The following is a 25,127-nucleotide window of genomic DNA, read 5'->3' on the forward strand; positions in this document are numbered from 1 at the left end:
TCTTATCCCAGAAGCTGGGGTCTTTGGGTTTATCAAATATAGATTACTATAGTCATTGACTACTGTGTCTTGCATATTTAACCTATTCCATTGATTCACCACTCTATTTCTTAGCCAGTACCAAGCAGTTTTGATGATTGCTGCTTTATAATACAATTTAAGATCTGGAATTGCTAGGCCACCTTCCCCTGCATTTCTTTTCATTAGTTCCTTTGATATTCTGGACCTTTTGTTTTTCCAAATGAATCTTGTTATTATTTTTTCTAACTCTATAAAATAATTTTTGGTAGTTTGATTGGTATGGCACTGAATAAGTAAATTAGCTTAGGTAGGATTGTCATTTTTATTATATTAGCTCAGCCTACCCATGAGCAACTGATGTTTTTCCAATTATTTAGATCTGATTTTATTTGTGTGAAAAGTGTTTTGTAATTGTGTTCATAGAGTTCCTGGGTTTGTTTAGGGAGGTAGACTCCTAAATATTTTATAATGTCTACAGTAAGTTTAAATGGAATTTCTCTTTCTATCTCTTGCTGTTGGGCTTTGTTGGTAATATATAGAAATGCCAATGATTTATGTCAGTTTATTTAATAGCCTGCAACTTTGCTAAAGTTGTTTGTTATTTCAAGTAGTTTTTTACTTGATTCTCTAGGATTCTCTAAGTATCATCATGTCATCTGCAAAGAGTGATAGCTTTGTTTCTTCTTTGCCTATTCTAATACTTTCAATTTCTTTTTCTTCTCTTATTGCTAAAGCTAAGGTTTCTAGTACGATATTGAATAACAGTGGTGATAATGGACATCTTATTGAATCTTATTGAGCTTATTCCACCACACCAATGGATCTTTGATTTCATTGATGTGGGTACTCCTTCCAATGAATCAGGTTGTAATTCATTGATATCTTTCAACTTTATAAGATTCCTGTCCATGACCTCCCTTAAGTTTTCTAGAGAGCAGCTATCAAATATTTTGGGAATATCTCTTAATTTGTACAATTTAGCAAGGATATCAATGAGTTGTCAGTGTCATCACTCACTTTGCCACATGTCTAGCCCACCTTCTTTTTGGATCATACAATTTTTAGTGATATTCTTATACCTCTTCATACTACCTTCATTATTTTTTGTTTATACCATGATACAGGCTGCTAATGGCAAGAAGTAAAGGAAATAAATATGTGTTAAGTACCTACTACGTGACAGGCACTGTAATAAGTGTTTTACAAATATCTCAGTTGACCACCAGGACTTTTGGGAGCCAAAATGGTAGAGTATGCAGTAAGCCACTCTCATTCTTCCTTATTGACCTCTAAAAACCCAGAAAATATTGCCCCCAGGAAAAAACCTGGAACAGCTGAGCCAGCAGAAAAACAGGGTGTATTAGTCTTTTCCTTGGAGGCTTGGGAGATTAATGTGGAAAGATCTCTCTCACTCTGATGGAAGGGAAGCAATACAGGATGTGAGGTGTCTTGGCAAGCCAATGGCAAGCCCCACCTCAGCAAACCAGTGGGAGATCCTGAACCCGAGGGTGGTGGAGCATGCAAGTGTCAACACCAGGACCCCCACGTACTTTGGCATAGCCAAGGGAACAGGCAGACTCTAATTTAGAGAACCATCACATGCACCAGCAGTCTGGTGTGCACCAGCAGTCTGTTGTACACCAGCAGCTGAACCTCCCCATGCTTCAGAGCAGCCCAAATGAGCAGGCATCCTCCAGGGTCCAGACCCCCCTCCCCACCCTGAGAGCTTCAGTGTATCCCTTGGGAAATGCATAAAAACCCCACCTGGCTTTAGCACACACCAGCCACCACCACTAGCACCCCAGCTCAGCACCAGGTAAGCTGCTAGACCTATAGCCTCCAGCTGCCAGCACCTGAGGCCCCAGCACAAGAAAATTGGAATTGCCCTCTATGCTTCAGCAGGAGAGCTCAAATTTAAAAGCCAGGAGATAGGCAAACATCATGAACAAAAAGCAGAAATAGACAATAACCATAGAGTCTTTCTATGGGGACAGGGAAGATCAAAACACAAATTCAGAAGAGGACAACATTGTCAATATCCAAAACCTCAAAGGGGAATATGAACTGGTCTCAAGCCCAAAAAGCCTTCTTGGAAGAGCTCAAGAAGGATTTTAAAAGTCAAATAAGAGAGGTAGAATAAAAATTGGGACAAGAAATGAGGTATGCAAGAGAGTCAACAGCTTGGAAAAGGAAGGACAAAAACTGACTGTGGAAAAAAATTCCCTAAAACACAATTGGCCAAATTGAAAAAAAAAAGTGAAGAAAAAAAAAGAAAACAACTCCTTAAAAAATAGAATGGATCAAATGGAAAAGGAGGCACAAAAGTTAACTGAAGAAAACAATTCATTAAAAATTAGAATCGGGCAAGTGGAAAGCTAATGACTATGAGACATCAAGACTCAGTTAAGCAAAATCAAAAGAATGAAAAAAATTGAAGAAAATATAAATACCTCATTGGAAAAACAACTAACCTGGAAAACAGATCCAGGAGAGATAATTTAAGAATTATTGGTCTACCTGAAAGCCATGATAAAAAAAAAAAAGAGCCTGGACAACATCTTTCAAGAAATCATCAAGGAAAACTGCCCTGAGGTCCTAGAACCAGGGTAAATTAGTCATTGAAAGAATCCACTGATCACCTCCTGAAAGACACCCCAAATTGAAAACACCAAGGAATATTGTAGCCAAATTCCAGAATTATCAAGTCAAAGAGAAAACACTGCAAGCAATCAGAAAGAAACAATTTAAATATCATTGACCCACAGTCAGGATTGTGCAGGACCTTGCAGCTTCTTCATTAAAAGATCAGAGGGTTTGGAATATGATATTCTGTAAGGCAAAGGAGCTTGGATTGTAACCAAGGATCAAAACTACCCAGCAAAACTGAGCATACTTTTTCAGCAGTGGAGATGGACATTCAATGAAATAGAGACTTCCAAACCTTTTTGACAAAAAGATCAGAGCTCAACAGAAAATTTGATCTTCAAATATAAGATGCAAGAAAGTTAAACAGGAAAGTTAAAAAATGTTATTCAATAAGGGCAAACTGTTTACATCCTTACATGGGAAGATGATACTTTTTCACTCTAGAGAACTGTATCTTTATTATGACTTTTTTTTTTTTAGTGAGACAATTAGGGTTAAGTGATTTGCTCAGGGTCACACAGCCAGCAAGGGTCAAGTGTTTAGTCTGAGGTTGTATTTGAACTCAGGTCCTCCTGATGTCAGGGCCAGTGCTCTATCCACTGTGCCACCTAGCTGCCCCAATTATGACATTTAGAAGGCATATACATAGAGACATGGGTATAAGTTGACTTTGATGTGACCATAAAAACTCTAAGTGGTCGAAAGGGATTGTACTGAGAGAAGAGGAAAGGGAGAGGCAGAAAAGGGATAAATTACACCACATGTAGAGGCACAAAGACCTATTTCCATAGAGGGAAAGAAGGGAAGGAGATGAGCATTGTTTGAACCTTACTCTCATAGGGCTTGGCTCAAAGAGAGAGTAACCTACTCAGGTATAGAAATCTAACTTACCCTATAAGAAGTAGGAGGGGAAAAGGGAAAGGAAAGGAAGAGGGCTGATAGAAGGGTGGGCAGATTGACAGAATCAGTGGTCAAAAGCAAAACCCTAGTGAGGAGGGAAATGGAGAAAGGAGAGAGAAAAGCATAAACCAGGGAAAAATAGATGGAGAGAAAGACACAGATAGTAATCATAACTGTAAATGTGAATGGGATGAACTCTCCCATAAAATGGAAGTGGATAGCAGAGTGGATTAAAAACCATAATCCTTCAATATGTCGTTTACAAGAAACACATTTCAAGCAGAGTAAAAAAAGGCAGGGGTAGCAATCCTGATCTTAGACAAAGCAAAAGCAAAAATAGATCTAAGTAAAAGAGATGAGGAAGAAAACTAAAAGGTACCATAGACAATAAAGTAATACCATTACTAAACTATATATGCACCAAGTAGTGTAGCATCCAAATTCTTAGAGAAGAAGTTAAGGGAGTTACAGGAAGAAAAAGACAGTAAAACTATACTAGTGAGGGATCTCAACCTCCACATCTCAGAACTAGATAAAAATAACTACAAAATAAATAAGAAAGAAGTTAAGGAGGTGGATAAAATTTTAGAAAAGTCAAATATGGTAGACCTCTGGAGAAAATTTAATGTGGACAGAAAGGAATATACTTTTTTCTCAGTGGTACATGGCACCTACAAAAATTGACCATGTATTAGGGCATAAAAACCTCATAATCCAACGCAAAAAGACAGAAATATTAAATGAATCCTTTTCAGATCATGATGCAATAAAAATTTCATGCAATAAATGGCCATGGAAAGGAAACTATAATTTAATTCTAAAGAATGAATGAGTCAAGTAACAAATCATGGAAACAATTAATAATTTCATCAAAGAGAATGACAATAATGAGACAACATACCAAAACTTAAGGAATACAGCAAAAGCAGTTCTTAGGGGAAGTTTTATATCTCTAAATGCTTACATGAGTAAAATAGAGGGGTAGATCAATGAATTGGGCATACAACCAAAAAAGCTAGAAAAAGAACAAATTAAAAATCCCCAATTAAATACCAAATTAGAAATTCTGAAAACCAAATATCTCAGTTGATCCTCACAGAAATCTTGTGAGGTAGGTGCTATTAAGGTCAATTTATAGTTGAAGAAACTGAAGCAGACACAAGTTAAATAACTTGACCCCAGTCACACATTAAGCATCTGAAGTTAGCTTTGACATCAGATCTTCCTGATTCCAAGTCCAGTACCCTCTCCATTGTACTACCTCCATTATACCTTCAGAAATATTTAACCTCAGTTCTTTGGAGACTATAGTATTCCATAACTTATAGTTCTTTCCATCTTTTCCAATTACTGAGTCTTCAAAATATCAGTAGGTATTGGTAGGTCTTATCCAAAAATCCACATTTAGGTTGTAAAGCCAGGGATGGAGTTGTACATTTGTAGCAAAAATGGCACTTGTTGACTATACTGAGATTTTTGTCCAGAGTTTGGTGTACCTAAAACGTCATCAGTATTGAAGTGGAACACTCAAGGTCTGGATCACCCTAGGGATGATAAGATGTAGTTCGTGACTTCTTCATACCTGCCAAAGTTAACATTTACTTGAGAAGCTTGTTATCAAAATCTCTAACTTGGTCAGAATGGATCCTATCAGGGGATCCATACACTTTACCATCGATGGAAACTTTCTAGTTGGTGGTTGAGTATGCCCATGCATACCTGGGGAACTGGTCAGTCATTCTAAATTATGACTCATGTTTCTGCTATGTTTCTCCAGAGATTAAAAATCAATATAGATAAGTTCCAAAGGTTTGCTTAGCAGTTAAAAGCTCTAAATATATATTACAAATTGGCAACACCCTTTTTAGTATGTAGATCATGTCCCAGATTTCTTAATGACATTTGTTAGCACAATTTTAGAACAGTAAAATGTGTTTCTTACTGGCTTTTAGATTCTATTTTGATGACCCACATTTTTTTAAATTGTCACATAGCACTTTTATGGCCACAAAACAGTAAACACTGAGTAGCACGAACTGCTTCCTGGTACCATGTATTGTCTCAGATCAGTAACAATAGAGAACACCCCTCCCTTCTGTCATTGTCTCCCCAGCAAGATGCCTTCTAAGGAAGGGAATTTCCCTGTTTCTTGGTTTGTTAGCACTTCTTGCAGTCCTTCATTAGTCATGTAATTATCATTAGGCATCCACAGGCAAAAGAGGAAAAGAGGGCAGGTTTAAAGCAAAAAGGTTTATGTACTCTAGTGAAAGTCCCAAACTCTCAGCTATACTTTCATTTTATTGTGGCCCAGCTCCCTGTATATCACACATAGCTTTCGCTCCTTCTTTAGGTACTGCTGTTGTTTCATCGTCAGGTGACCTTCAGGACAGAAAGTCTGCATCCACATTAGACTTCCTGGTGTGTTAGTATATGATGGTAGTAGTTCACAGTTTGGCTAATGCTGCTAACAAACAGCATTGGAACTGGTCAAGATATGTCAACAGATTATTGTTAGTCTGTAGGTGAAATTGAGTAATGCATGCAGAATCTTTGAGCTTTGCAATGACTTTCCACCACAAAGTCAAGAACTACAGTTTGAGTGAGATAGCAAGTCTTATTGTCCCTAAGTCCATAGGTGCCATATGCAATCTCTTCTGCTGAAAATCAGTCTCATTGATCTAAGTGCTCATTTCAGGATAAGAGGTTAGATTGGATCCACATAGGCCAATACTTGTGCATACATGGGCTAGTCGACCAAGCTTCTGCAGGCTTGTTCTCATTCATCTATCCAATAATCTCAAAATGGCTTCCTAGGATTAAGAGCAATTTAACATTTTTACCTTTAGCTTCTGTTTCTCTTCAACCATATATCCCTTATCAAGATCATTTAGTGGTTTTACAATAACCATGAAATTCCTGACAAAATTATAATTGTAGCCTCTACATCCTAGAGAGAATCCTTAGATCTTTCTGGATCTTTGGATATGGACAAGGAAGAAGCATTTCTATATTCTCTGATTTATTGTGTGTTCATTGCTGAGATAATTGGTGACCCATACACTTCACAGAGATTCTCTCAAACTGACACCTGACATTTGACAGCTGCAGACCAGTTTCCTCTAGCCCGCTCTTACACTATTTCTTCAAGTTCTTCTGATGTCTTTGCAAAAACAATGAGATTATCTAAGTATACCAACACTTTCAGGTAATTTATGCACTCATTTACTTTATCCATCAGTTACTGAGAAGTGAAGGTTGCCCTCCTGAGATGCCTTGGGATATATGCTCAACTTGATAAAAGCTAACTGAGCAGTTAAAAATGTCTTCACCTTGCCTTGCTTTACCACAGGAATCTGGTAACATCCATTATGAAAACCAAAAATGAAAACTCCTTGCTACTTAACAGACAGTCTTTATATACTTGGAATATTCTGTGCCTGATCTATCAGGTTGTAGCATTCTTTTTTTTTTCTTATCAATATCAATAATAGGCTATCTATACAAATAAGGACTGAATTGAGTGGTCAAAATGAACCAATGGTGAAGCACGATATCAGCAAATATCAGAAGTTCCGAGCATAAAGCTACCAAAAAGAAATCCATGGTTATGTGTGTGAAAAGACTTAACTGGCATCCTGAAATCAAGGCTCAGTGGGAAGAATATATTTAAAACAATTGACACCTACACAATAGTGGTCTTAACATATGCTGTGGAAGTTGTAAAAATAGACAGTAACAGATTTGTAAAGTATCTTAGCAAAAACCATCAAACTATTAATGAAACACAGTCATCACCATGAGGAAGGTGCTTATCAAAAAGAAGGAAGGAGATCAGTAGGTATTCTCAGAGTACACACACACACACAATAAAAACCAGGTTAAAAACTGTAGAAATACTTTTGGAATAGACATTCTTCAACTAATAATATGTATATATGTGGGTTTATGTGTGTATATATATATATATATATACATATATATATATACACACATATATAATAGCTTATATATAATATAATTCATATATTTTCACATATATTCATATAATATTATTTATATAATTCATGTATATATGTATACACACACATATAATATGTATCTCTGTGTATGTATATGTATATGTGTATGCATGCATGTATGTGTATATATGTATGTATGTATATAAGATTGGTCAAATGTAACCACCAATGGTTTACTTCTATCTGGAGCTTATGAAATGTCTAATAGAAACTCAAAACTCTTCCATGGGTGCTATCCACATGAATTCTACCAACAGTATGTCAACAAAATATTTAAACAAATGACTGAAACATACACATTTGATTATAGAAATGGAGAAGTTTATGCTGCCAATTCAAATTTAGATCATCACCACCAGAAATTATAGAAGAGTTATAATTAAGGACCTAGACTTATGTCTTGATCAGTGTAGGTCATGTAAGGAAACAGTAGCAACTGTACAACAAATCACTGTAAATTGAAAAAACTTGGCAGTTGCAAAATACTTAATAAGATATGATGTGATTTCCAGAATTATATATCAGAAACTCACTATTTTTCATTGACTAGCTGATGACAAAGTCCAATACTTCAAATTCAGACCTCAAAATACTCTTGATAATTCAACATACAAATTGGGAGAAGGAAAAAAGGAGAGGTAGAATGGGGTAACTTATCTCACATAAAAGTGGCGAGAAAAACTCTTTTTTTTAGGAGGATTCTTTTTAAAATTTATTACTGTGGTTTCCTGTAAAGGTTGCAATTAAATGATCACACAAAGATTGAGGCTGTAAGAAAACAGTAGAGAGCGGTGAGCGTGGCTCCGACAGGCCCAGGTTTTTCTTCAAAATTACAGAAATCTTAATCCAGCTCCAAACTGAACGCCATCACATATCCTGTCACCCCTCTGCACTCCCATGGGGACGCAGTAATTCAGCTCCAGTCGAGAGATGTTGCCCAGTCTGAGGACAATTCCAGCACCATACGACCAGCGGATACATTCAGCTAGTCTACGAAGATGAGCTTTGGGACCTTCCCCATAGTTTAGGTTGCAAAGGTTTCATGCGTTGAGGAAGAAATGGGTCCGGAAGAGATCCCCAAAGCCGCCCTGGCCCAGCCGGAAGGGCAGCGGCGTGTAGAGGTGCAGGTCGCCCGCCCAGTAGGCCTCTCCTCCCAGGTAGTCACCTTCACTCTGGGGTCCGATGCTGTACATGCTAAAGCCCCGAACGCTTGTAGGCCCCCCAAGATAGAACCTATCGGCAATGCTTGATGGCTTCTCCCAGGCACCAACATTCCGCCCCAGAGAGAGGCCGACAAAACCGCGTCCATAAGGACCTGCTGATTCAGCTGAGTGAAATAATCATCATAGACAAAGCTGCTGCTCACAATCACCCTTTGCTAGTCCAGATTAGCGTTTACATAGTGCTTACTATGTGCCATTCACTGTGCTAAGCATTTTACAAATATTTTCTCATTTGATCCCATACTAACTGAGAGGTGGGTGCTATTATTATTCCCATTTTACAGTTGAGGAAACTGAATCAAACAGAAGTTAAGTGACTTGCCCAGAGTCACACAGCTAATAAGTATCTGAGGTCAAATTTGAACTCATATCTTTCTGACTCTAGGTCCAGGGCTTTATTCATTGTGCCACCTAGCTGCCTATAGTAATTGCTAATATACCAAGCACAGTAACAAGTACTTTACAAAAATTATCTCATTTGATCCTCACAACAACCCTAGAAGGTGCATGACATTATGATCCCCATCTTACAGCTGAGGAAACTGAGGCAAAGAGAGGTTATACAAATTTTGAGAGGATTTTTAATAGATGTTACCATACTGAGAATCCATAGTCACAAATCATATGGAATTAAATTATTTTAGAGATGATAGGTAGACAGATCGATACATCTATACATAAAACATTTTATATCATTACAACTTATCAGGCTTAGTAGTAAACAGTGTGGACACAAATACAGAAGGCAATGCCTGCCGCACAAGGGATCTTCTATCCTAGCAGTATAAATTAGAACCGTTTTGGAACAGGCTGGCGTACATATACCCTTCATTTCGTCTACATGTGCAAGATGCCCGTGTAACATTAGACATAATAAAATCGAGTATTTACACGACACTTTTAGATTTGCAAAGCACTTTACAACTATTATCTCATTCGGTCTTCACAACCCTGTGAGGTGGGGTGCTGCTATTATGCCCATTTTACAGAGGAGGAAACTGAGACACAGAGAGTTAACTCACTTTCCCAGTGACAGTCTAAACAGGATTCAAACTTTAACCCTTCCTAACACCAAATTTCATATTCTATCTTCAGAGCCAGGCAGTTGCCTAAAACATAAGAAAAATAAGAGAATAAACTGTCAAAGGACTATTTCTATATGTAAACCATTGTAAGCCACTAGGTGGCACCATAGTGCACAGAACTCTGGGCCTGGAATCAGAAAGAGAGAAGTTCAAATCCCGCCTCAGACACTTACTAGATGTGTGACTCTGGGCAAGTCACTTTGTTTTCCTCAGTTTCCTCATCTGCAAAATGGGGATCATAAAAGTATCTACCTCCCATGGTTGTCTTGAGAATCAAATGAGATCATATTTGTAATACGCTTAGTACAGTTCCTGACACACAGCAAGCACTTAATAAATGCTTATTCCCTTCCTTCCATTAAACTAAAGAACCATAGCCATTGGTATGATGCATTAAAATTTGTAATGTGCTTTATATAAATTATCTTAATTAAGCCTTACAAGCCATCTTATGAGGTGGATATTACAAGCATTATGTCTATCTTACCAATAAGGAAACTGAGATTCAGAGATATTCAGTGCTTTGCCTCTCACATAGCTTTTGAGTGTCAGAGACAGCTAGGTGGCAGAGTGGATAAAGTGCTGGGCCTGGAGTCAGGAAGACCTGAGTTCAAACCCAGCCTCGGACACTTACTAGCTGTGTGACCCTGGGCAAGTCACTTAAGCCTGTTTGCCTCAGTTTCCTCATCTGGAGAAGGACATGGCAAACCACCCCAGTATCTTTGCCAAAAAAAAAAAACTCCAAATGGGGTCAGAGTCAGACACAACTGAAAATGACTAATCGACAACAGCAACCTGCTGATTTTAAGTCCAATATTCTACCCCCTGTGCTCTGCTGTCTCTTCAAAGTGTTCTAAGAAAGACTGACGATGGGAACGCAGAAAACAGAACACCACTCGATTAAACATCTAACTGAAGTGTGCTAAGCACAACATAAAAAAATTGTTAAAGCTTGGGTTACACTAAGGTAGGTCCACAGTAGATACGTGAGCATCAAAATAGAAACATTAATCCAGTACAGGAAACTTGAGCATTTACATTATTAATAAGTTAAATAAATACATTTTAAAGATGGAATTTCATAGTAATGACACACTTGTCCCAAGAACATTATATCTAGACTAACTTTATGAGATAAGGGGCAGCAGTCAATACTTCTCTGGTTAATGAGGGAAGGTTTTGTAGAGGACGGAATTTCTGTGTCCTATTTAACCAATGGAGCTGTCTTGATAGGTATTTCTAGGAAGATGCAAGAGCAGGACAGCGAAACTTCAATCATATACACCATTTCATTTTTCCCGTATACTTTATTTTTGACAATGTCACAGAGATACATCAACATTATTCACTCTCAGCATTCAATGGATTTGCTTAAGCCATTCACCTATCCCAGAACTGCAATGTATCTTATAAAAAATATAGAGGCATCATGATGTAGTGGATAAAGTACCAGTCCTGCTATTAGAGGATCTGGGTTCAAATCCCACCTTTGACACTTATTATTTGTGAGATGCTGGGCAAATAACTTAGGTGCCTCAAGTAACTCTGTCAGACTCTGTATTAAGTCATAGATGAGTTGCATCTTGTTCTTATAAAAGGACTTTCCACATTGGGCATTCCCTACCTTGACAAAATCATAGCTTATTTACATATACATGTATTTTGTGAAAGTTGCACATAACAGGGATTATTCCCCAATGGTGGCATCATACGTATATTTTCCAAAATATAAGTCCTCATCCTTGATCAGAAGAAATTGTTAAGACTCACTAAGAAATAACTAATTTTTCAACAACCATTTAAATCATTCTTTATATTATTGCTATTATTAAGCACCTAACAAGGTTTGTATTATAGAACAATACATTGCCTTGAATTGAAAATAAGGTAGTAATTCAATAGAAAAATTTATAGGCAGTGTAGAGCCCCTAAATTGAATTAGAATCTTAAATATAGCACTTATAATGCCCTTGGGTGTAGACTTTTTTAAAGCATTAGGGAACTCAAACAAACAAAGTCTATATTTTTGCATAGTGTGTTTTATGCTCAATTCTGAAATATTTATGTTTGGCATTATTCTCTCCGTGTGAAAATATAGGCTTTGTGTCTTTCATTTGCTCAATAGTTTTGGCTCACTGATACCCATGGGCGTACTACACCCACAGGTTTTGTGACAGTCCTAGTAGCTAGAAAAGGAATTTTTACAATGGAAATGAAAGCGACATTTAATTTGTAATTGCAATATAGTATAAGAGGTTATTATCCAGGATGTGTACCAGTGAAGATTTACTGAGTGAGGCAGCAAGCAGAAGGTCAGCCATCAGTGAAGATCACAGAAAACCATGAACTATTTTACACAGTAAGAAAGAAAGAAAGAAAGAAAGAAAGAAAGAAAGAAAGAAAGAAAGGAAGGAAGGAAGGAAGGAAGGAAGGAAGGAAGGAAGGAAGGAAGGAAGGAAGGAAGGAAGGAAGGAAGAAGGAAGAAAGAAAGAAAGAAAGAAAGAAAGAAAGAAAGAAAGAAAGAAAGAAAGAAAGAAAGAAAGAAAGAAAGAAAGAAAGAAAGAAAGAAAGAAAGAAGAATTTCAAGATGTCTTTTCTTCCCAATTGTTAACATATTTGAAGCAGCTCATTTCCTCTCACCCCCTTTTAACTACATACAAAAATTCCCTAGCAAGGTGACTATCTGTTAATAAAACAGCTCCCTAGAATTATTCTGAATCATTTATTTGCCCTTCAGCTTAAATATTGTTATCTTGAACTACCCTTGTTTTTATTGATGTGTTTAGTGGGGAGACCTGATTCAGGCCAATGCCCAGGTAGTTTAGGTATGACATTAGAAAGACAGGAGACACTAGCTGGTAATGCAACAGTTAAGAAAAGGAGGGTTACTTAGCTATAACATAAAAAGCACACTCAGCAAGGACACTTGAAACACTTAGCTCAGGATAGACTCAAATCTACCACTTCTCTCCCTACAGGGTAGGAAAGGGATGGGGCTCCTGTAAGCATTTATTAAATACCTTCTATGTGCCAGGCACTGTGCTAAGCACTTAGGCACATAGAAATTAAGTGGCTATACCAAGAGTCTAGAATTCTTGATCTTCTAATACTTCTAAAAAGATACATACTGCTGATGGCAAGTCCCAAGTGTTGTATAGGATGGATTACATAAAAAGAGTTTATAATTATGATTTTATAAGTAGCAAGAGTTCAGATTTTTATAAATTATGCTATTTTACAAATCATTTTCCTCATAATAATATGATTTAGTGTACAATGATCAACTGTGAAAGACTTAACTCTTCTCAATGATGATTCAATGATATAACACAGTTCCAAAGGACTCATGATGAAAAATGTTATCCACCTCCAGAGAAAGAACTAATGGAGTCGCAATGCAGATCGAAGAATACTGTTTTTTACTTTATCTTTTTACCTTTGGGTCTGTGTCTTCTTTGACAACATAACTAATATGGTAATAGGGGGTAGATGCAGTTTCTCTTGAGTTCCTGATTAAGAGAGTGACAACAAGGAGGAGACATTACAGGGTAGGGGGAAAAGGGGAAAGATGAAGATAGGATTTGAACCCACACTTGCAGAGAATAATGGATTAGTAGTCCATCACCTTAACCATTTGGCCACCTCATCCTGCCACTGGGCCCAGATGGTTCTGGAGGAAAAAGTGAGGTTGGTGATTTTGCACAGCCTTCTCTCACTTAAATCCAATTCACTTGCAAGTCATGATATCACCTTCCTGATGTCATGGTCTTCTTCAAGAATGAAGTACAAACGACAACCTGCAAGTAGCATGAGCTGCCTTACTGGCAACTCAACTGGCCAGTTTCAGTTGGGCAATGCAGCCTCCTTCCTTCCTTCCTTCCTTCCTTCCTTCCTTCCTTCCTTCCTTCCTTCCTTCCTTCCTTCCTTCCTTCCCTCCCTCCCTCCTTCCTTCCTTCCTTCCTTTCTTCTTTCCTTCCTTCCTTCTTCCCTTCCCTTCTCTTCCTTTCTTTTCCCTCTGTCCACATAGGGTATCACACCTTTACCTGCATGTGCTCTGCCAAAGAAATATAAATTTTGACCACTGAAACCTCACAAGCTATCTTAGGATTTTGGGGCTAGGTCCTTTCTTAAGCAACATACCTTAAACCAAAATCACTCTGGCTCTTGTTGATTTGCCAATAGGTCCCAGCCAAAGCCCACAGGGTCATTTTTTTTGGGCTGGAATTGCTCCTAGTGAATGTAAATAGCAATTGTTTCTATTTTGGCCAGAAACCCTGAGGCTCTTTCTCTCCCAGACTGATTTTTTTTTTTTGACCAGTGAAAAGAGGCCATTCTTTGCCTCATTTCTTACCCAGCCTTAATTACTGAATGAGCATTGTTTCAGTCAAACTGAGACCTGGAAAAGAAATTAGCTTAAAAAGGCCATGGTCTTTCACTGCCACCAGGGCCATCTCTAGTTATCCTGATCTATATCTTGGACCCAGATGGCTGCGGAGGAGAAAGTGAGGCTGGTGACTTGCACAGCCTCCCTCACTTTAAATCCAATTCACTTACGAGTCATGGCATCATGTTCCTGATGTCATGGTCCTCTGAGAGAATGAAAACAACAACAAGAAGAGCAATATGGTAATATATTTTGCATGATTGAACATACATAACAAATCAAATTGCTTACCATCTCAGGAAGGTAAAGGAAGTTGAAGGAGGGAGGGAGGAAATTTGGAACTCAAAATTTAGAAAAAAAAAGGATGTTAAAAATTGTTCTTACATGTAATTGGGGGAAATATTATTTAAAAACTAATAATAATATGAGTTAGGTAATGAAAGCATAACTCCATTTTTAGAAATGAAGAAACTGACCTTCCTCAAGGTAAGTCACTTGGCAGATATTGAACAACTACTGAGTGCTGCTAGGGCCAGTGACACCTGAGTAGCAGAGGAAATAACATTTTGGACCTGGAGTCAAGAAGACTGAGTTCAAATCTAGATTTAAATATTTTTTAGCTGTCATTACTAGGCAAATCACTTCACTATTCTCATCTGTAAAATGTGGGTTATAATAGCACTTTCCTCCCAGGGTTGTTGAGAGGATAACACTAGATAATATTTGTAATGTGGTTTGCAAACCTGAAAGTATGATGTAAATGTTAACTATTATTATCGTCGTTACTAGTAATAAGTTTTGGACCAAGATGCAAACTCAGGCCTTTTGGCTCTAGTTTAGGGTTCTTTTAATTTTTCTTTCTCCAGCCAAACTTCTGTTTAGCTTTTGCACTATCTCTATGTAATCTAAGTAAAATCTATCAGGATTGAGATCAAGAAATTCAAGTCAGAAATTAAAATGGAGAATAAAACTAAGGGGAAAGCCATCAGAATGATACATCTATATTTTGTTGACATATTATTCAAATCACACAAATCCTAATGACATGTATCTCACGCAGGTTCAATAATTAAATGATGGTGATTTTTTGAAGCGAGTCTCTATTAACTTTTTCAGAAGGGACACACCAGGGCGGATAACCTGTGGCCTCAAGGCCATATGTGGCCAGCTAGGTCCTCAAGTGCTGCCCTTTGACTGAATCCAAACTTCACCGAACAAATCCCCTTTATAAAAGGATTTGTTCTGTAAAACTTGGACCCAGTCAAAAGGCCACACCCAAAGACCTTCAAGGCTGCAGGTACCCTACCCCGATAACCAATTCACAGCCCCACCAAGAGTTTTTTAGTTTGCAGTTCTTCAATGCCCTTCTAACAATGTCCATTTTCATCTTTTGTCATTTTTCCCCCAATTTGATGTGTATGTGAGGTAAAATCATAGTTATCTAAATTTCAAATCTCATTACTATTAGTGATTTGGAGCTTTTTATCTTTCATTTGGTGATTGACAACTTCCATTTCTTCATTTGAGAGTTGCTTGTTCATATCCACTGACCATTTATCTATTGGAGAATTGGCTCCTGTTCTTATGTTTTTATTAATTGTCTACAGATCTTAGAAATCATATTTTTATTCAGAGAAATTTGCTGAATTTTTTTTTCAGTGAACTATCTCTTTTCTAGTTCTAATGAACTGCATTACTTTTACTTTTACAAAGCAAAATTTATTTAATTTTGTGTAATCAGAATTTTCCAAGAAATTTCCTCTCTATATAGTTGTTTGCATGCTATCTCTCCCCTTAGAATGTGAATTCTTTAAGGGCAAAGACCATATTTTTCCTTTTTTTTTTTTGCATATAACTGATACTTTTGTTGTTACTAAATTGTTTTCAGTAGTTTCTGACCTTCATGACCCGTTATGGAATTTTCTTGGCAAAGATACTGTACTGGTTTGCCATTTCCTTCTCCAGCTCATTTTACAGATGAGGAAACTGTGGGAAACGAGAGTAAGTGACTTGCCCAGGGTCATCCAGCTAGTAAGTGTCTGAGGCTGGATTTGAACTCATGAAGATGAGGCTTCCTGATTCCAAGGCCAGTGCTCTAGCTAATGTACCGCCTAGTTGCCTCACCTACTCCCTGCCCCCAACTGATACTTAACAAATTTAAATAAGCACTTAATAAACTTAATAAAGGCTTCACAACTCACTGATTGACTTATAAATACTGAAAGAAGACCGGGGACCAATTCAAAACTAGTCTGACAAGATCAGCCCAATCTGGTAAACAAAGTGAGGCCATAAGCATGCAAGGGCCTCCATCTCTACTTAATTCATCTTGAAGAGAACAAACAGCTTACAAACTTGAATCTTCTTTTCTTCAAGTTAATTATGTCCACTTCCTTCAAATGATTTTGGTATAGTGTGACTTAGACTCCCTCAACATTGTGCTCAACCTCATCTGGAATTACTGCTGCTTGTCAACAGCCTACCTAGCAGACCACGAATCTTCTGATGCAGTTTATTGTAAGATCATAGTAGAACTGTGGGCTTCCAGACCACATGGTTGACTCCTAAAATCCTCAGATCTTTTTTCATACAAACTAGCCATGACTCCCCAACATTATTTCTCTGAAAATGATTTTGAGAACTTAAGATTAGGGTTTTTAATTTGCTCTGAATAGATTTCATCATATTAAATTCAACCCACGGGGCAACTAGGTGGCACAGTGGATAGAGCACTGGCCTTCGATTCAGGAGGATCTGAGTTCAAATCCTGCCTCAGACACATAACATTAAATAGCTGTGTGACCCTAGGCAAGTCACTTAATTCCACTGCCTAACCAAAAAAAAAAATTCAACCTAACATTCTAGCCTCTTGAGATCTTTAAAAATCCAGAATCTAGCATCAAACATAACACCTATTCCACTAAGCTTTGCATTATTTGCAAATTTAATAAGTATGCAATGTATACGTTAATGCACATAACTGATTAAAAAAAAAGAGAGAAGAAAATTAACCAGCGTAGGACCAAGCACCAATCCCAGAGATACTCCACCCAAAAAAGGCTCTCCTGAAATTGGCATCAACCCACTGAGGTCTATTCTTTGGATCTAGTCATTTAGTTACTAATGAAGCTACCAGAATTCACTTTGATAAAGATTGCATCTTTCTATTTTGCCCATATGGATAGCTTTTTGACCTTGTCAAATGTTTTATTGAAATCTAGCTTTACAGTATTATAAATTTACTCAGAACAAAGTAAAAAAGTTAAATTTGTTGATATGACATATGCAATAAACTGTCTAAATGGTATAATGTATATTTTAAAAAGTACTTAATATGCAACTTAATGTAACAATCCTTGTGTTGCATTCACTTCATTTAAATGACTTGGCATTGAGATAGTAGTATGACACATTCTTTAATTCTTACTCATGAAATCACTCATCACAGTGGACTTTTTTCCTTGCTATATCTGCAAATTAAATATCCTTTTTGTAAAAGCCAGTATATGCTAATTGGTTAAATAAAAGTGAGTCACTGGCAGCTCATTGTGGAAAAATATACCAGAATGGAGAATTGTGCCAATAGCAGTAAAGGAAAAAACCCTATAAATCTCTCAGGACTACCCCTAGAACCCTGAAAGGGTAATCTAGCCAACTCTCTTAAGGAAAGTGAAGTTGAGATATCAGAAGTATGCTGTTTTCATTTTATGACCCCTTACAACATAGAAGGATACCAATAAGGATCAGAAAATTTGCAAGAGGATATGCAAGCAATATAAGATATCACAATGGATATTAAGTGCACTTTTGATGAACAAGCCAAGCATTGATTGCAGCCCACAGGTTTTCAATGGGGTTTAAATTATCTGAGTTTCCAGCCATTTAAGTATATTTATCGCTATCTCTTAGATACATTTCTTAACCTTTTATGATGTGGTGTGGTTCAAAATTCAGTTACAATTCCATTTTCGAACTTCTATAATTCCAGAATAATTCTGTTGCTCAGTATATAAACATATTCATCAGAGTTCATCTTTCCATCAGATGGGACAAGATTTCCATGACCACTAGAAGTGAAAATCCTCAAAAAAAAATTTTTTTTGGCTTAGATATTTTTATCTGATGCTCAGATTTTACAGGATCACCTACACTTCTAACAACAGTTTTAGTATAACCATTAGTAAAAAAAGGTAATTTAATCAGTAAAAAATCCCTTTTTCCAACCTTTACTATTCCATAATTTATACTATTTTGCCCATGATAAGCATTCTTCTTCATTAGCAGCTTTAAAAAATGATCTCACTCTTCTCCCAAATCCAAGAAGCCTACATCATACTATTGAAGAATTAGTAACAATCCCTCTAGCTGTCAAATCACTCTGATAGTCTTTTATAGTTTTGGAAATTGATGATATTGATGATTTGTTAGTTATGGTATTTTGTTTTTGTTTTTCATTTTTGACCAGACTTTCTTTTATGCCTCATTGTGACTAATTAAGTGTCATTGTGTGCTTTAAGGAAGCTTGAAAGTTCTTACTTCCCCCAAGCCAACAATCACTGCAATGTATCTCTAACCGTCATTAAAGTGTGCTCTTTAAGAACTTTAACTTTTGTATATGTCATTATAATAGTAACCCTTAAAAAACACAGAATTAGCATACAATTAAAGAGAGCAATGAAACACATGTGCATGGTGCAAAATCCAGCACTCACTTGATAAGAGATCTAAGAAAAAGTGGGGCAATCAACTCTATCTGGTTTTATCTGAGTCAGCATAGTATCAGTAGAAACACACACACCCATTACTTTTCCTTGCAAAATAAAAACCACATCAAAATAATTGCTTGTCCCAAGCAATTTTTTCACTATGGTATTAAGAACCCAACATTCTCCTGATTAACTAGTCTAGATTTAGCAATCTAGAAATTGGGAGAAGCGAGAGGAGGGAATATGTCTTGGCTCAATCTCTGGCTGTATAAATAGAGGCTTAGTTCCCAGACAAGGATTTGATAGTTCTGCTAAGACTGGTCAGATCACTTGCAGTGTATGATGTAGAGTTCTGGGCTGAATTTTAGAGACAGTTCTGATAAACTGAAGCACGTGCAGAGGAGGGTGGCCAAAATGCTAAGAGGTCTAGAGAATAAGCCACAGATGGACTGATTGAAAGAATTAGGAATGTTTAGCCTGGAGAGAGAAGACAAGATAATTGGCATGAATTATCTAAAAGGCTGACATGTGCCCCAGGCAAAAGACATCTTCTGCTTGGTCTTAGAGGTCAGAATGAGGAGTGGTAGGTAGAAGTGTCAGAGAAATAGTGTAACTCTAAGTTAGGAAAAATGAATGTCCTAACAATAAGAGCTGTCCACTAAGACAGGAGCAGTGGTGTTACAGATCCAGCTCTTACCAGCTCCTGAGAATCAACTATTAAATTTCCAGGTGGAAGCACTGACACCTTGGAAATTGGCAAACACTACAAATGAGGTTTTTAATTGCCTAGACTTAAGAAAATTATGGAGAAAATATTAATGCTGATGATTAAACTTAAGAATGTGTCGTGCATACATTTTCTCCATAGAGATCTGATTGTTAAATATTTACCACCGTACCCTTGGACAGAAGAGAAAGGACACCATTACAGGATTATGATGGAAATACTTAGGCTTCCAAGATTCATGCTGCATTCCTCTAATAATCCTGTGGGATCATATGAGGTGGCATTTGTTTATGTAGCACTTGAAAAGTTACAAATTGCTTTACATCATTTATCTCACAACTTTCCTGTGGAAAGAATGTTGGATTTAGAATAATCACCCAAGTCTGAGTTCCAGGCCTACCATTTGGTTGGGCAAGCAAATCGAGCTTATGATCTCGGCTAGCAACTGTATGTCTCAGTTTCTTCACCTGTAAAATGAGAATGCTGGGCTAGATAACCTCCAAGGTTCCCTTTACCTCTGAGACTCCTATAATAATAATAATAATAATAATAATAATAATAATAATAATAATAATAATAATAATAATAATAATAATGATGATGATGATGATGATGATAATAATAGCTAGCATTTATAAAGCACTTTAAAGCTTGAAAAACACTTTAAGTCATTTGAGCCTTATAAAACTCCTCTGAGATAGATACTATTATTTTATACATTGCACAGATGAGGAAATGGAGGCACAGAGAAGTTAACTGAATTGCCTAAGGTCACAAAACTAACAATGTCTAAGGTAGGATTTGAACTCAGTTCTTTCTGACCCAGCCCCACACTCTGTTCAATGCACCATCTAGCTGCCTACAAAACATCTACGAACCTCCCAGCAACCCTGTAAGGTATGTACCATAGTTGTCATAATTTCATAGATGAGAAAACTGAGACTTAGATTGAGTGACTTTGCCTATGATTACATAGTAAATAAGTGTCTGAAGCAGAACTGGAACCCAGATCTTCCTGGCTACAAGTGAAGCAAACTCTTTCCTATACCTTATAGTCACACAAATCAGTGATGCATGAACTGTTGAAAGATATGACAGTCTAGGAGGATGTTTCACCAATACACAGAATGGGCCTTTAATACGTCAGGAAAATGGAAGCAAATGATGGCAATTCTAGAGGTGGTTTCCACTAATTTTCCAATAATAATAATTATCGTTATTATTATTTTCCTCCTTTTACTGTCCTAGATAAATTATTTCCCTACCATCTTAAATACAAATATGCTGCCCTGCATGATAGCTCTTTAGAGGTTTAATTTACATATGTGGACTCAGGATAGCTGTTCAGCTAGAGGGATGTGTATGTGTGTGTGTGTGTGTGTGTGTGTGAGTGTGTGTGTGTGTGTGTGTGTGTGTGTGTGAGTGTGTGTGTGTGTGCTGAGATGTGGTCACCAGGGTGGGAACTATTGATGTACAGGAGACATTAATGATACTACTACTTTTATACGTCAAATCATACCTCTAAAAGTAAGCCTATGTCTCAAAATCCAGGCCATTGTTTTATACTACAAAGGACAACATAAGGAAAATGACCACCTTGAATAACCTTACTCCTTTACTCGGAACTACTGAGTAACTGTTCTCAAGGGATAAGAGGTCCAGCTCTCTTGCATAGTTCCCAACCCCCACCTCCATCCCTCCACATTGCAGATCATGCTGTGTTTGTTGACGCTGTATTTTCTTTAATTCAGGTTTAAACAAAGTCATAAAGTGCTATCCTTTTCTGGGCATCTGTTAAGGAAACATTAGCTTCTAACAGCTTAGCATGGCCGGGCCTTCACCTCCACTTTATTTCCTCAAAATAACAGTTGTTTGAAGCATAAATACAGACATTTAAGGAAAACCTCATAAATAAACATATGCAACAAATCATATGCTCATTCTACAATGGAAACTTAACACAGACCTGTCTATAGGAGTTTAGGTCATTGGTGTGAGGTGTTCCATTTAACAAATCATTCTAATGTTGCTAGATCAGCCTGCCCAAATTACCTTTGGAGAAATCCCAGAAAATATAAATATCCCAGGCAGGAATAGCATCATTATTTTAGACTCATAAGGTATTTATACCCCTCTAGGTTCAAAACAGATATATTTGTGGTCATTGTGGTAGCTGAATATGAGGCAATTATTAAGTGCCTACCATGTGCAAGGCAATAGCAATGCAAAGAAGAAATGAAAAGTGGTCCACTCCTCAAGAAGCTTATATTTCTCTGTGGCAATCAATTCAAACATAAATGCTCATTTATGTGATAATGAGAGAAGGACAAAAGAATAGCAGATCAGTAAAGGCTTTATATAGGCATTGACCTATGAGCTAAGACTTGAAAACAGTTAGGGTTTCTAAGAAGGCAGCTCGTTGCCAGCATAAGAGAGACAACCTGAGCAAAGATACAGAGTGCCAAGTCTGGGGAACAAGAAGTCAGCCAATTTGGCTTGCATAGAGAGTACTTGGGAGTCAGTAATGTGCCACAACCCTAGAAAATTAAGCTGGTGCCAGGTTGGGGGGAGCTTAAAATGCCAAAGTAAGGCAGTTTGCAATTTTTCTCTGAGACAATGGGGAGCCATTGAATGTTCTTTAGCAGAGAATGACATGATCTTTAGAATGGTATTTTGGTAGCTTGTGTGGGAGGATGGACTGCAGAGGGGAGAGTTCAAATAGGATATTACTGCAGTTGTCCAAACGAGAAGATGAAAATTTGAAATTGAGTATTGGCTGAAGAATTTTGGCATATGAATGTAAGTGGGATATTATTGTGCTGTAAGTAAAAATTTTAAAAAACAATTCAGGGAAACATGGGAAGACTCAAATGGACTGCTGAAAAGTGAAATCAGCAGAACAATTTATATGATGATCACAATAATAATGTGAAAGAAAATGCCTTTAAAAGATATAAGAATATTAATCAAAACTATAATCAATCATGACTTCGGAAGACTGAAGATAATGATGTATCCTGTCTCTTGACAGAGCGATGATAGAATAGAGGTACAAAATGATCCACGCATCCTCAGACATCTCCCTAAATCAATCCTCCCCTTTCTCTTGTTTTCAACATCTTCTTTTATTTTCTGCTCCTTCTTCCTTGACACCTATAAGCATGCTCAGGATCTCCCACATTTTTATAAAAGCAAAACTAAAAACCTTCCACCTGACCCTGCTATTGTTTCAGGCTATTATTTTATGCCTGTTCTTTCTTTCATAGTCAGACTCCTAGGAAGGGCCATCTACTTTCATGGTTTACAATCCCTCACTTTGCTGCCCCTTCCAGTTTGATGTCCAGACCCACCACTCAAATGAAATTGCACTCTCTTACTTCATACCAGTGATCTCTTACTTGATAAATCTAATGACATTTCTGAGTCTTTATTTTACTTAATCTCTCTGCAACTTTTGACATTATTGAGTACTCCCTCCTTCTAGCCATCCTATTCTCTGGGTTTTCTTGACATGACTTTCTCTTAGTTCTCCTGCTACCTCCCCCAACCACTCTTTCTTAACATCCTTGCTAGGTCATCATCCATGTTCAGCCCCTAAACTGTGAGTGTACTCCAAAGTCCTCTTTCTCTTCTCTCTCTACAATCTGTTTCTTGGTGACTTCATCTGTTCTCATAGCTTCACAGGTGATTCTAAGATCCATAAATATTGATCCCTAATCTGTTTCCTGAGCTCCAGGATATCCTTTAGGCATCTCCAATTCAACAGGTCTAAATGAGAATTCATGGGCCACTAGGTGGCACAGTGGACAGAGAACCAGGCCTGGAGTCAGGAGAACTCATCTCCCTGAATTCAAATCTGGCCTCAAATACATTATCTGTGTGCCTCTTGGCAAGTCATGTAACCCTGTTTGCCTCAATTTCCTCATCTATAAAATGAGCTGGAGAAGGACATGGAAAACCACTCCAGGATCCTTGCTAAGAAAAGCCCAAATGGGTTCACAAAGAGTTGGACACAACAAAAACAGCTGAACAACAACAGCAAAATGAGAATTCAATGCTTTTCCACTAAAGCTAACCTCTTTCCAACTTCACATATGTGTAGGGAAATAGCTATAGATATAATTAGATATAAATTAGATAACTCATAAGTAAACACACCTGTGTACGCTCCTAGATGAATTTAAGTTTATTGATGGAAAGGATTCTTTCAATTATGTCTTCATATTTTTAGACCTTGCACATGGTAGTTACTTAATGAGTAATTGTTTAATTTAACTATATTGAATAAAAAAAAATTTCTGAGAGGTTAAATAATTTGCTCACAGACAATTCAGAAGTGTTAGGGCCAGGTCTCAAATCCAGGTCTCCTAATTCTAATTATAAAATGAGATTGTTGGACAGAAGTCCTTCACACTTTAATTCTATGTTCTCATCATGAACATTGCTATTTGTCTATGTCCAGTGTCATTTTATCTGCATATTAGTGTATGCTCTTGAGTCACTTAAGCTCTTTATTTCTCTTACGACTTCTCAGTTTATCTTTAACCTAATGCCAAACAATGAAGATTAAGTTACACTCACTTCACATGGTCTTTATTTTATTTTTTATTACTTTTTATCAAGAAATGGACTTATTTTTAGGGGCGATAATCAAAGTAATTCTAGATGCTTCAGGAATGTACAAAAATTATTTTACTTGCCTTGGCTATAGAAATTATTCTATAGCTGGAAAGGAAAATGAGTAAGAAATTTTCAGGATCTTACTTAGGTAATAATTTTAAACACTTTTTGTAAGTGCTTGTAGAGAGCTCCAAACTGCATTTTCCTTTTTCTCTCTTTGGTCATAGGGACTATGCCACTCTCATTTGGGTCAGTGAGCACAATAAAAACATCTGGTTAAAAGGTCAGCACGGTTTCTTTTGACCCTGTCTCCCTCCTCATCACAAAGGTAAGAAGATGGGGGCAGCTGCTCTTGGTAAACGTGTGCTCGACTGTGGGTGATCCCCTCAGGAGAGGCTCTGTCACCAAGGGCCTTTCCCTCATTGACAGCTGGATGCAGCTTGGCTGCTTGGCTGCTGCTCCTTGGAAGAGAAATGGAAGCATTTCGGGCTGTTAAAGGTGTGATTGATGGGTGCTGTCAGGCCCTACCTGTCAGCTCATTGCATTGACAAGACTGAGCTCCCCTCTGGGGAGGCAGGCAGAGAGTACACAGAGCCAGCCTCCCATCTTTTTCAATGAAAGTCAAATATCCTCCTTCGGCATTCTGCTTGCCCAGCAAGTGGCGACTTGCTTTCATTGTGAGATCCACAGAGCTGGAAATTCAGACTTCAGTGGATCCTGTATACTTATAAAATGAGAGAGAAAGAGAGAGAGAGAAAGAGAGAGAGAGAGAGAGAGAGAGAGAGAGAGAGAGAGA

The 25,127-nt window shown here is 37.4% G+C and overlaps 1 pseudogene; it reads right to left on the bottom strand.

Moving 5' to 3' along the window:
- Window positions 1-8,270: 8,270 nt before the first annotated feature.
- The window catches only part of LOC110198532 (sorting and assembly machinery component 50 homolog pseudogene), a 46,009-nt pseudogene continuing 29,152 nt past the window's right edge, over window positions 8,271-25,127 (bottom strand).

This window comes from Phascolarctos cinereus, unplaced genomic scaffold, assembly GCF_003287225.1.
Source record: "Phascolarctos cinereus isolate Bilbo 61053 unplaced genomic scaffold, phaCin_HiC Scaffold_4;HRSCAF=312, whole genome shotgun sequence".
Classification (NCBI taxonomy): domain Eukaryota; kingdom Metazoa; phylum Chordata; class Mammalia; order Diprotodontia; family Phascolarctidae; genus Phascolarctos; species Phascolarctos cinereus.